Genomic DNA, 11367 nt, shown 5'->3' with positions numbered 1-11367 from the left:
CTAAGATTTCATCTTATAATAAAAGTAAGGAAGTAGAGTGAAGTCTACAGAGACACAAGCTAGAACAGCAGTACTCAATCTTGGCTGAACATTAGAATCACCAGGGAGTTTGCACAAATACCAACACCCAAACAAAAAATAACCAAGATCTCTTTTTAAGTTATTATTTGTACTACTGCAAGAAGAGGAGGAGGAGGAGGAGAAAGAAGGAGGAGAATGAGGAGAGTGAAGAGGAAAGAGAAGAGGAGAGGGAGGAGACAGGAAGAGCATACCGCTTTGTGGCTATCAAATTACGAGTTGTTAAAATGATAGTAATTCTTGGGAAGCGTGGAGGTAAAATGTACACTCTCATAGGCTGTCACGGAGACAATACAAACTGGAAAAATCTCTTTGAAGGGCATTTTGGAAATGTTTTGCAAGAGCCTTAAATATGCTCATACACTTCACTGTGGCCATTCCATATCTCAGAATTTCAGAGACTATGGGGATTGTTTGCAGAGGTGGGCAAAGTTGTGAAACAGTCTAAGTGTCCCCCAAGATAGGATTAAATATTTAATGACATATCTATACGTCCGTAGGATGGGGCTGACTAATGTTGAGCTATGCAAATCACATATTGGGGTTTTGGGAGGCGGAGGTGAACTTTAAACCGCATGATCTGATTTATAATCCAAACTGCAATTACATAGTGTGCATGCACACTAACCAAAATCTGGACTTGTTCAGAATATTTATCTTTGAGGAATGAGATTGCAAATAATTTTTATTTTTTCATTATCTTCTATTCTAATATATATTACATTATACAGAATATCATATTCTAATATATTTCTATGTCTTGTTATTTATAACAGTTACACTATGAAATAAAGGCTTTTCACAAAGTCAGAGGTTAGTTCCAGCTATGTGTGTGAAAATGCTGGAAACTTGTTTTTCCTCTCCAAACAGGGGCCGATTCTCCTCCTTAAATGCCCTTAAAAGAGGTTTTTTTTTTTCAATTTATATTGTCACTATGCCAGCCTATGAGAGTGCACATTTTACCTCCACGCTTCCCAAGAACTGCTATCATTTTAACAACTAATTTGATAGTCACAAAGGGATATACTCTTCCTGTCTCCTCCCTCTCCTCTCCTCTTCCCTTTCCTTTTCCCTCCCCTTCTCCTCCTCTTTCTCCTTCTCCTCTTTCTCTTCTTCCTCCTTTTCCTCCTTCTCTCCTCCTCCTCCTTCTTTCTCCTTCTCCTCCTACTCTTCCTCTTCCTTTCCTCCTCTTCCTCCTCCTCCTACTTCCCCTTGTCCTCCAGCCACCTGGCTGCAGGGTGGGTTTTTGTGCCTGCTCTTGTTTCAGCAAGGAGGACATCAAGACAGATTATCTTTCTCTGTTTAAGAATGTATTAAATTCAGTATTTTCTGTAGCAAAATATCAGTGGTTTTTTTTTCCTATTAGTTTAAATCCTTGCCTAATAAAAGTCTCACTTTTTCAGAATCAACACTAAAAAAATAAAACTGCAGTGGGTTTTAATCCAGTCATCTGAAAATCATTTTTTATCTCTTCCTTTAAGTACTTACTTAAAATGAACCTCAATCTCCTACCATCATCTAGAAAGTAAGATAGAAAATGTTTATACACATAAGCTATTTTTATAATGATTCAAAGCCAAATCTTGAGGAAAAACTGTAAACTTCAACCCCTCAGCCAAGCCCAGAAAATGTGTGATTGCATTATGTTGACATATTTCACAAAAGCTTATATAACATAAAATAATGAAAAAAGACTGTGTGAACCTCCTGCTATACATGGAAACTCTTAGATTTTTTGTTTGCTTGTTTTTCTCTTATTGTCTTAAAATTCATGTTGCTGGACATTAATGAAAAATAGCTTTGCTTTTTTTCTTCCAAAAGCCACATGTCTATATTTCTTTCTCACAACAGAAAGTTGAAGCTAGATTCCACTAACAATGCTTCCCTATTCCCCAACCTCTTTATGGTTTTTTTAAAACATAAAATATACTTGTTTAGAAATCTCTTAGATGATAAAGAGGGCTAAGAGTCTTAAGATTGTGAATGGGGACTTGTAGAAAATTGTAATGTATGCTGTGATTAATAATTCAACTAAATTGTATCAGGGACACTTGCCTGGGCTGCAGACAACATTTCTCTATCACTTACTTGTGGGGAGAACTTAAGTTGGTACATAATCCCATGAACCTTAGTCCTCTAATCTGGAATAAAGAAATAATGTTCCACCTCCAGTATTATTATACCCTTTAAATGGCAGTATAAGGGAATGCTTTTAAAAAATTACAGTTCATTGTGTAAATTGGAGTTATGCCATTAGTACCATTGCATCAAAGAAATAATAATAATCATCATAATAACAATAATAGATGGTATTTACATATCATTTCTAGGGGAGGCTTTCACAAATATTATTTCATTCAAACATGACAACATTTTGTGGCTCTGTGGAAATATACTATGGGTAAAATAAACCTCAGTCTAACAAAGGCATACCTTGATAAGTATTGCTTTCTGATGTCAAGAGCAAGAGTGTTTCTCAAGAGGTATGGCAGCAGTAAGGGTAAGAAGATAAGGTATAGTACGATAATAGAGAGACTTTGTGGACACCCATTGAAAGTGCTCTGAATTCATTCAAGAACTCAAGTTCTTCCCACCTTGCCTTCCCCATCTCCTAGTGCCTTATAATCCCTTTATTGAGTGGGGAATGAGAACAGAGAGGTAGAAAAGCGTCCTTGCTTCTTTACTCCTGAGCCAAGAAAGGACACACACCATTGACGGGAATTCATCACATCACCCCATTGGCGGGAATCCATCACATGACTCCACCTCAGAGCAAGGGAGCATGGGAAATGTAGTCTTTGCCTAGGGATCTACGTTCAATATCGCAGGAAGTGCGTGGCGCTTGGTGGACAGGTAGCCACCTCTGCCTCAGGGCAGTCACATCACCATCAATGTTGCCGGTCAAGGAACTGGGCAACTCAATAACTGGGAGTCAGATGTAGGTCCAGGCTAACATTATGGCAGAACTGCTTCTTTAACACATGTTTTCTTTTGCACTCAAAAAGGAGGAATGTGTCAAACAAAAAATAACCAAGATTTCTTTTTAATTTATTATTTGTACTTGAAAATGTCCCCCAAATTATGTTTTCCCTCCTACATGTGACTGTTTGGATTATCCATCTCTCCACTTGGAATCCCATCTCTTCATTTCTCCATCTGTTATTCCATAACTTCCAAAGAGAAATAGAAAAAGACTTTTAAAATAAGAATGAACAATTTAGGCTACATTAAGATGTGTCCGAGAACTTGGGTAATATTCATGAGTGTGGTATTCTCTTTTACACATAGGAAGCTTTTTATAAACAGATGACAGACATGCTCAAATGAAATTCTTTAACTGGGTTTAATGAATCCTAAAGGTGCAAGGTATGCTATTTTTATGGTGTGGACTAAAACAGTCAGCAGTAATTACAGTGTGAGATTTGGGTAAGTGTTTGTGTAATAAAGGATTTAGCAGGTTATTTTAAAATGGATTTAATTGCAGTCTCAAAAATGAGTCCCTCAATCTTGAATCTATTGATACACACACATACTCATATATATAATTTTATGCTTATATTTTATATTTATGTGTTTTATATTATATACTATATATTCTATCTATCTACTTATCCCAGACTAATAATTATTTTTAAAATGGCTCAAATAACATATATTCTGAGGGTAGTTTCTCTTTAGAAGGAAAAAATACTATTTAAGTCAGTGCACTAAAGTGCTAAATAATTCTGTTTGGAAAGAAACTTGTTCTTTTGGGAGAGTAAACTAAAATGTCAATGAGCCTTTTTGACTTTGCAAAGGGTGGAGTGTGTCCCAGTGCTGGTGTGTACGGAACAGGTTCAGGCAAAGTAAGGATGTTGATGGCTCAGCTCCGCATAGTGATTGGAATTTGAAGGTTTACTGCTACCAGTTGGGGGAACAAAAGGTTGGAGCTTCAAGCAAGATTGGATGTAAAGTTCTTAGAATGAAAGTAAGGAGGTAGAGTGAAGTCTACAGAGACGCAAGCTAGAACAGAAGTTCTCAATCTTGGCTGATCATTAGAATCACCAGGGAGCTTGCACAAATACCAACACCCAAAACATTCCCCAAACTAATCAAATCTGAATTGCTAACAGTGGGGTAAGGGAAAGACAGAGATGTTATCAGACATCAGATTTATTAAACTCTTACAATGATTTCAAAGTGCATCCAAAATTAAGAACCACTGATGAGGAGATTTATCAGGGTTTGACATTTCCATTGCCTTAAAGAGTGGTGATATTTGAAGTTTTATTTCCCCATATGCCCCATCCTATATGATATTGCCTTTCATTATCTTCTAACCCACATTCATGTGACAAGATTGTACAGAGGTTAAGATAATGGAATGTAGCGCAGAAACTTCCTAGGTTCTGAAGTTCTCATAGAACAGAAGAGGAACATGAATATAAAGCACAGTCTTTCTAGATTTAAAGTTCTCATTAAGAAGGTAGGAGGGTGGAATAGTAATTGTACCATTTTCGAACTGAATGACCAAAGGCAAGCTGTTCAAACTCACTGTGCCTCAACTTCCTACTAGGTAAAATGGGAGCAGTGGTATCGGCACCAACTTGCAGGGTGGTTGTGATAATCAAATGAGTAATATATGGAAACTGGCCAAGACTGTCAAGACTCTACATAGATACCAATTATTATCATCAGTATTGAATTTTGGAAGATGAAGGAGAGAAGTTGAATACGAGATTGGGACAAATTTACCCAGTCATTGAGACAGAAGCCTTCCGTGGTCATACGTTGGCAGGTAGAATTGATGGAGAATTTTACCAGAAGCTGGAGACCGAAGCAAGAGGAGGCACATTGCAACTCAGTGGCTATGAGAACAATTATTCGCCTTTCTCCCACCGAAGCACCTCAGAATAGGAAGTAGCTATGGGCTTTCTGTAGTCTTCGGGAGAGTACCTAAATCATTCTACCGGCATGTTTAAGTGAAGGGCAGAGGGAGAACTTGTCATTTGGGTGACATATAATAAGCAAAGGCAGTTTTTGGGAATTCTAGAGGCAGTAAAAGTCAGGAATGTAGGGGAAAGTGGTATAACAGGGAATATTCGTTTTTAAATCACCATCATAGAAAAGTCAAAGGCCATAAATATGTGAAGGGATAAAGACAGGAGATAGAAAATGATGCACCTGAGTGTTATACACATAGCTGCTCACCGAGCCTGGAAGACCCTCCCCATACCCAGCTTCTGAAAAAAGTATAATAATAAAATAAACTTTCAAAAAACAGAAAATAAACCAGTACCATTTTTTTTACATTTATCAACAACTGATAATTCTCATCTAATTGTTTTCATAATCTTTGTCCTTTGTACATACATCATTAGATGCTTATCTTATCATGTTACAATTAATGTCTGAATCTACAACTTGCATTATAAGTTAACTGGGATACAGGAATCCCATGCAATTCACTTTTCATTCCACTGTCTGACTCAGTGCTTATCCCATGCTACATCTCAGTAAATGTTGACCAAATTCTGAGAGAATGGTGAGAGTAAGAAAGACAAAGAAATCTTTTACAAGGTCTATGATTTTCATTTCTAGTTTACCAAGTATGTTTCAAAGAGGCAAAGCTTTATTTCCAAAGGGAAGCTTTTGCACAATTTTACCTCTGCTGATGTCCAGTCTAAGACTGCATGGTGTGAAAGTGTGATGGTGAAAGGGAGTGAGGAGTAAGAGGAGCGACCTTGCAGTTGATAAACAGGATGATGATGATGATATCAATAATGATGGTGATCATGGTGATGGTTGTGATGATGATGATGATGATGATAGTGATGGTGAGAAAAGTCTTTGATAGAGGGTCATAAATGTTTGGGTGACAATAAGAATCCTTCTTGTGTTAAAAGATGGAGTAAAAAATGAAATGGAAGACTTGAAAGGTAGCTGAAGCCCTTGTTTACTAATCCAAAGTGGTGGAGTTTATTATGTAAATTTGAAGATCCAATCTGAGGCTTTTTGACTGAAGTAGCATGACTGGAACTCTAGAGCATAAGACTAGCTTAGCAGTATTGTGTGTTGAATGCATTAAGTTGAAGACTTTAGTAGGCAACATCAGCAATAATCCAAGTGAGATCTCAAATTTGGCATCAGCTCCAGAGCAGTGATAGACCAGGAATAGGGAGAAATAGAAGGATAAGATCAGTGTTACAAAGGTGTCTCAACATAGTTTGGTGAGTGATTGAAAGGAAAGCAAGGAAGAGTAAGTATCATAAAACATTCTAGCTTTATGAACTGAAAGAGGTGGTGGCATTAACAGAAATAGCAAAGGAGGAAAAGCTAAATTTGGAAGAAAGATGGTGTATATGTCAGCTTCTGCTGCAGTAACAAATACTCCAATTCAAAAATAAATGTGCTTGTGTGATAGGAAGGTTGCAGGTCAGCTACAGCTCAGTTGGGCTCTGCTGGGTTCAGCCGGGCTGGGTTCCTATTTTGGAGCCAAAAGAAACATTTCCTTTTGCCCTCATGGTGGAGGGCTGGAGGTACAGGGTTAAGGAATGTCTTGAGTCCTCTGCTTGGATAAAATTTACATCATATCCACTTACATTTCACTGGTCTAAACATGTCATATGATCATGAGAGAATCTGTATAATTTCCTTCTTATCTGAGGAAGCAGCTCATTGGAAACATGATCTAATTTGTCCCAGATGGTGAATGCAGTTTGGAACACAGTGGAATATTCTAGTGAGTACAGAGTGAGAGAGAGAGAGTGGCAGAAAGTTGCAGAAAAACAAGAAGAAATGGAACTCAGGAAAAAGAAACATAAGTAAAATCCCTTAATATATAAAAGTTATGGTTGAAGCTAGTGGGATTTATGAGTGAGGAGAGAAAAGAATGGATTGAAGATAGAAAAGAATAAAATTGGGTAAATAAAAGTTGAGGAAGAAAAAAGACATTGCAGTACAAAGAAAATCAGCAGTGGCAGTTATGGTGGGACCCTACCCTAGAACAGATATAAAGAGTAAAGGAATATGTAGAATTTCCAGATTGTTCTCAAAGGTCCCTTGGTCATAAAAAGCTTAGACAATATCATGGATGCTTGCATCATGGTTATACTCACTTGCCCACACATGCACAGAACTGGGCTACTGTGAAAAGCTCGTATGAAGATCACCCTTGCTTTTCTTACATGCTGTAGTTCATTTGAGTGGGTTTCAGGTGGGAAAGGAGAGATAATAAGGGCAGGAATCATTTCCTATCCTTATGGCATTCTACAAGCATCACAAAAACCTTAAAAAAAATTGTATCCCTGAAGATACCCAGCAGATAAAGCATTACATTGGGTTAAATGGCAGTGGATGCTTTCCTGGAATCAAAGAAAAGATGATAGTGGGAAAGAAGCATCCTTATTTATGAGAATCCATGATGAGGCAGACATGAGATAAAGGTTTTATACCCCTATCTAAGGATTTTCCGTTTCGCCAGCCTTCCAGGGACTATCCTTAATTAAATGACGGCATACATTGAGTCAAGTTGAGTGTCAAGCAGATTTGCAGTCTTTCCTAGTACTTCAAATAGTCCACAGGCTCTGTTTACTTTCTTCATCTCTATCTCATTTTGATAATCTCTCAGATCTTTATATTATGTTTATTCAGGTTGCTGCTTTTCCCTCTCAAAGTCTTCATCAACAGAAGAGAAAGCAGCCATCTTTCTTCATGCCCCAACACACCACCAACCCAAGGTTGCTTTGTGTCACAGAACTTTACTAAAGTTTTGCCAATATTGGAGAATGAAAATTGTGCATAAGTGGGAACAAATTAAGAAGTAATTATAAATATAACAGTTCATGTGATCCTTATTACTGCCATAAAGCTCAGAATTCAAGGCTTTCCCCAGAGGAAGACAAAATGAGTCAACTTCAGAATCATCTCCCAGCCAAAGAGAAAATTCAAATACCTTTATCATAGTCACTCAAGACATTTTTTAGTATCTACCATGTTCCACGCGCTGGCCAGGTCAATGCGCACACAGCACTGAAGAAACTAGACACATCTTCAACCAGACATTGTGAGTAGTGGTTCTCTTCTATACCAGTTTTCCTGTCACCCGTTTCCCTGGTCTACTTCCTATATATCTTCAGCTCTGCATGGCAAGGAGGACGTTCCCAACAGAGCTTCTATCAGCTGGCTTGTTACTGAAGTCAGCAGTGGGACCGGTTAGCAGGAGTTTGGAGGAGAAGTGGGAGGAATGGAAGGTGGGTGCGTCTCCTCTGTTTCAGCCTTGGGCAGCAACGTTGCAGCAACGTGATACATCGTCACTCTGCAACTCACTCTCTGGGATGCCTACTGCTCTAGTTGGGCTCCTCAGCCCTTCCTTTCTCTCTGCAGACAACACCATATAGTAATTTCCCTTGACTGAAAACACTGACTAGCCCCTGAAGTTTTTTCTATTTACATAATCAGAAAGCATCATAGAGTGTTTTCTAAAACAAAAAAGGTACTTTTTCTTTCAGATAATTTATACTACCCTACCAGGGAGTGGACACAGCTTCAGTGTTTTTCTTCTTTTTTTAATGGAACTTTCAAGTTTTGTCCCACCAGCTATATGCAGTGGTTTTCCCAATGACCTGGTAAAGTGAGTGGTGTCATCCCCATTTGACACACACAAAGAAACAGAAGTTTAAGTAGATGACATCTACATTCCCACAGCTATTCAAGAACCGGACCTAATTTCAAGCTTGTGTCTCATTCACTTGAAGTCTTATTTGGTCAGCCATGTTTTCCCAAAGCTCCCCATTCACCCAAAACCTTGTTTGATTGGCCATGTTTTCCCAAGGCTCTTCACTCACTCAAAGCTTTGTTTCATGGACCATGTTTTTCCAAGGCTCCTAATCGACTCAAAACCTTGTTTGATCAGCTATGTTTTTCCAAGGCGTTTCATCCTCTCAAAGCCTTGTTTGATTAACCATGTTTTCCCAAGGCTCCCATTCACCCAAAACCTTGTTTGATCAGCCATGTTTTCCCAAGGCTTTCCATCCACCCAAAACCTTGTGGATCAGCCATGCTTTTCCAAGACTCCTCATCCACTCAAAGCCTTAATTGGCCATGTTTTCCCAAGTGTCCCATCCACTCAAAACCTTGTTTGATCGGCCATGTTTTCCCAAAGCTCCATGGTTAGGCACAACACAGCACAGCACACACGTTGGTTCTAGTTTTGGTTTCTAGTTCTGGTTATGCTACATGGCTTAGGATGCATAAGCTGCAGCTGAAGTTGGATAGTGTAGGATTGGACCTACACCAATGCTCCAATCTTACACCATTATAGTGGTCATATCTAAGCACCCTTCTTCAGAATTCAACTCTCCCAAGAGTGGTTGTGATTCGTAACTTGAACACACTTTGAAAACCATTGCTCTTCAAAATACTGGAGAAATAATAGCAATAAATATGAAAATAACCAACATATACTGAGTACTTGTGATTGGACAGGCTTTGTTCTAAGAACCTCATCTTCTATTTTCACAATGGCCTTATGAGGTGAGTGTCCTATAAGTTTCCTCTTTCCCACAAATCTGAAAACAGAAGCATGCAGAATTTCAACACCACACCAAGGTTCTAATGTCTTCATGGGGGGAGGTATCACACAATATGGTACAAATTAGCACAATAGGTTGCCCCATAGAGGGTTAAATAATAAGAAATATGTGATGGATCACAGTATAGTTTTGCCAAACCACTTCAGGAACAAATGAATTCCAGCGCTAAAGATGCCACTTCCTCATCACATTCTTGCTGCACTTTGTACTCACCCAAGCTTCTCTCTCAGAGATTCTGATTTGTAGGTCAGAGTCTGGTGTAACAGGTGGAATGGTGGCTCCCAAAGATGTGTCTATCTATGTCATAACCTCTGGAACTTATAAATGTGAACTTATTTACATAAGATATAATTGTCTTAAGTATCTCAAAATGAGATCACCCTGGATTAGATGAGCCCTAAATCTATGGACAAATGTCCTTATAGTAGACAGAGGACTGGGAGGCTGAGGCAGGAGAATCGCCTGAACCTGGGAGGTGGAAGTTGCAGTGAGCAGAAATCACGCCATTGCACGCAGCCTGGGCAACAAGAGTGAAACTCCGTCTAAAAAAAAAAATGGGAGAGAGAGAGAGAGACAGAAAAGGAGACACAGAGGAGAAGGCTACATGGAGATGGAGGCAGAGACTGGAGTGATGAGGCTACAAGCCCAAGGATGCTTGGAGCCCACGGGAGCTGGGAGAGGCAGGAAGGATCCTCCCCTAGAGCCTCCAGAAGGAACGGGATACAATTGTAATGGATTGAACCATGGTCTCCCAAAAAGATATGTCCACATCCTAACCCCAGAACCTGTAAATGGAACCTTATTTGGAAATAAGGGCTTTGCAGATATACTTAAATCAAGGATCTCAAGATGAGATCATCCTGGATTAGTGTGGCCCTAGAGCAAATGACAGGTGTCCTTCTAAGATACAGAAGAGGAGACACAGATGGAGAGGAGTAGGCCACATGGAGACCAAGGCAGACACTGAATTGATGCCGCCTCAAGCCCAGGGATTCCTGGAGCCTCCAGGAGCTGGGAGAGGCAGGAAGGATCCTCCCCTAGAACCTCCAGAAGGAGCGCAGCTCTGGCCACACTTTGACCTCAGACTGCTGGTCTCCAGAACTGTGAGATAATCAATTCCTGTTGTTTTAAGCCACCAGTTCTGTGGTCATTTGCAATCGCAGTCCCAGGAAATGAAGACACTTGGACATGAGGATGTTTAAATCAATCCAGGAGATGATAACATAAAGCCAACAAGAACCAAAGGTTAAAAAGTACTGCTAAAAAGGAAGCCAAACAGCCTCTCTGGATGAAGGTAAACCAACGTGGTTTTTTTTGTTTTTGTTTTTTTCCAAAACAGAGTCAGTTCATGCTGGCCATCCAGAAACTCACTAACACTACCCCTCTTAGTTTCATCATTAATCTGTTACTGAACTTCCACCTCCAAAAGACTTGGGTCCTTTTCTTATTTTTGGAGACCGTCTTACGCTGTCACCCAGGCTGGAGTGCAGTGGTGCGATCTCGGCTCACTGCAGCCTCAACCTCTCGGGCTCCAGTGATCCTCCTACCTCAGTCTCCAGAGTAGTTGGGACTACAGGCGTGCACCACCACACCCAGCTAATTTTTGTATTTTCTGTAGAGATGGGATCTTGCTATGTTGCCCAGGCTGATCTTGAACTCCTGGGCTCAAGCGATCTGCAGGCCTTGGTCTCCCAAAGTTCTGGGATTACAGGTGAGA

This window comes from Papio anubis, unplaced genomic scaffold, assembly GCF_008728515.1.
Source record: "Papio anubis isolate 15944 unplaced genomic scaffold, Panubis1.0 scaffold985, whole genome shotgun sequence".
NCBI classification, from domain to species: Eukaryota; Metazoa; Chordata; class Mammalia; order Primates; family Cercopithecidae; genus Papio; species Papio anubis.
Note: the sequence above shows the minus strand (reverse complement) of the source record.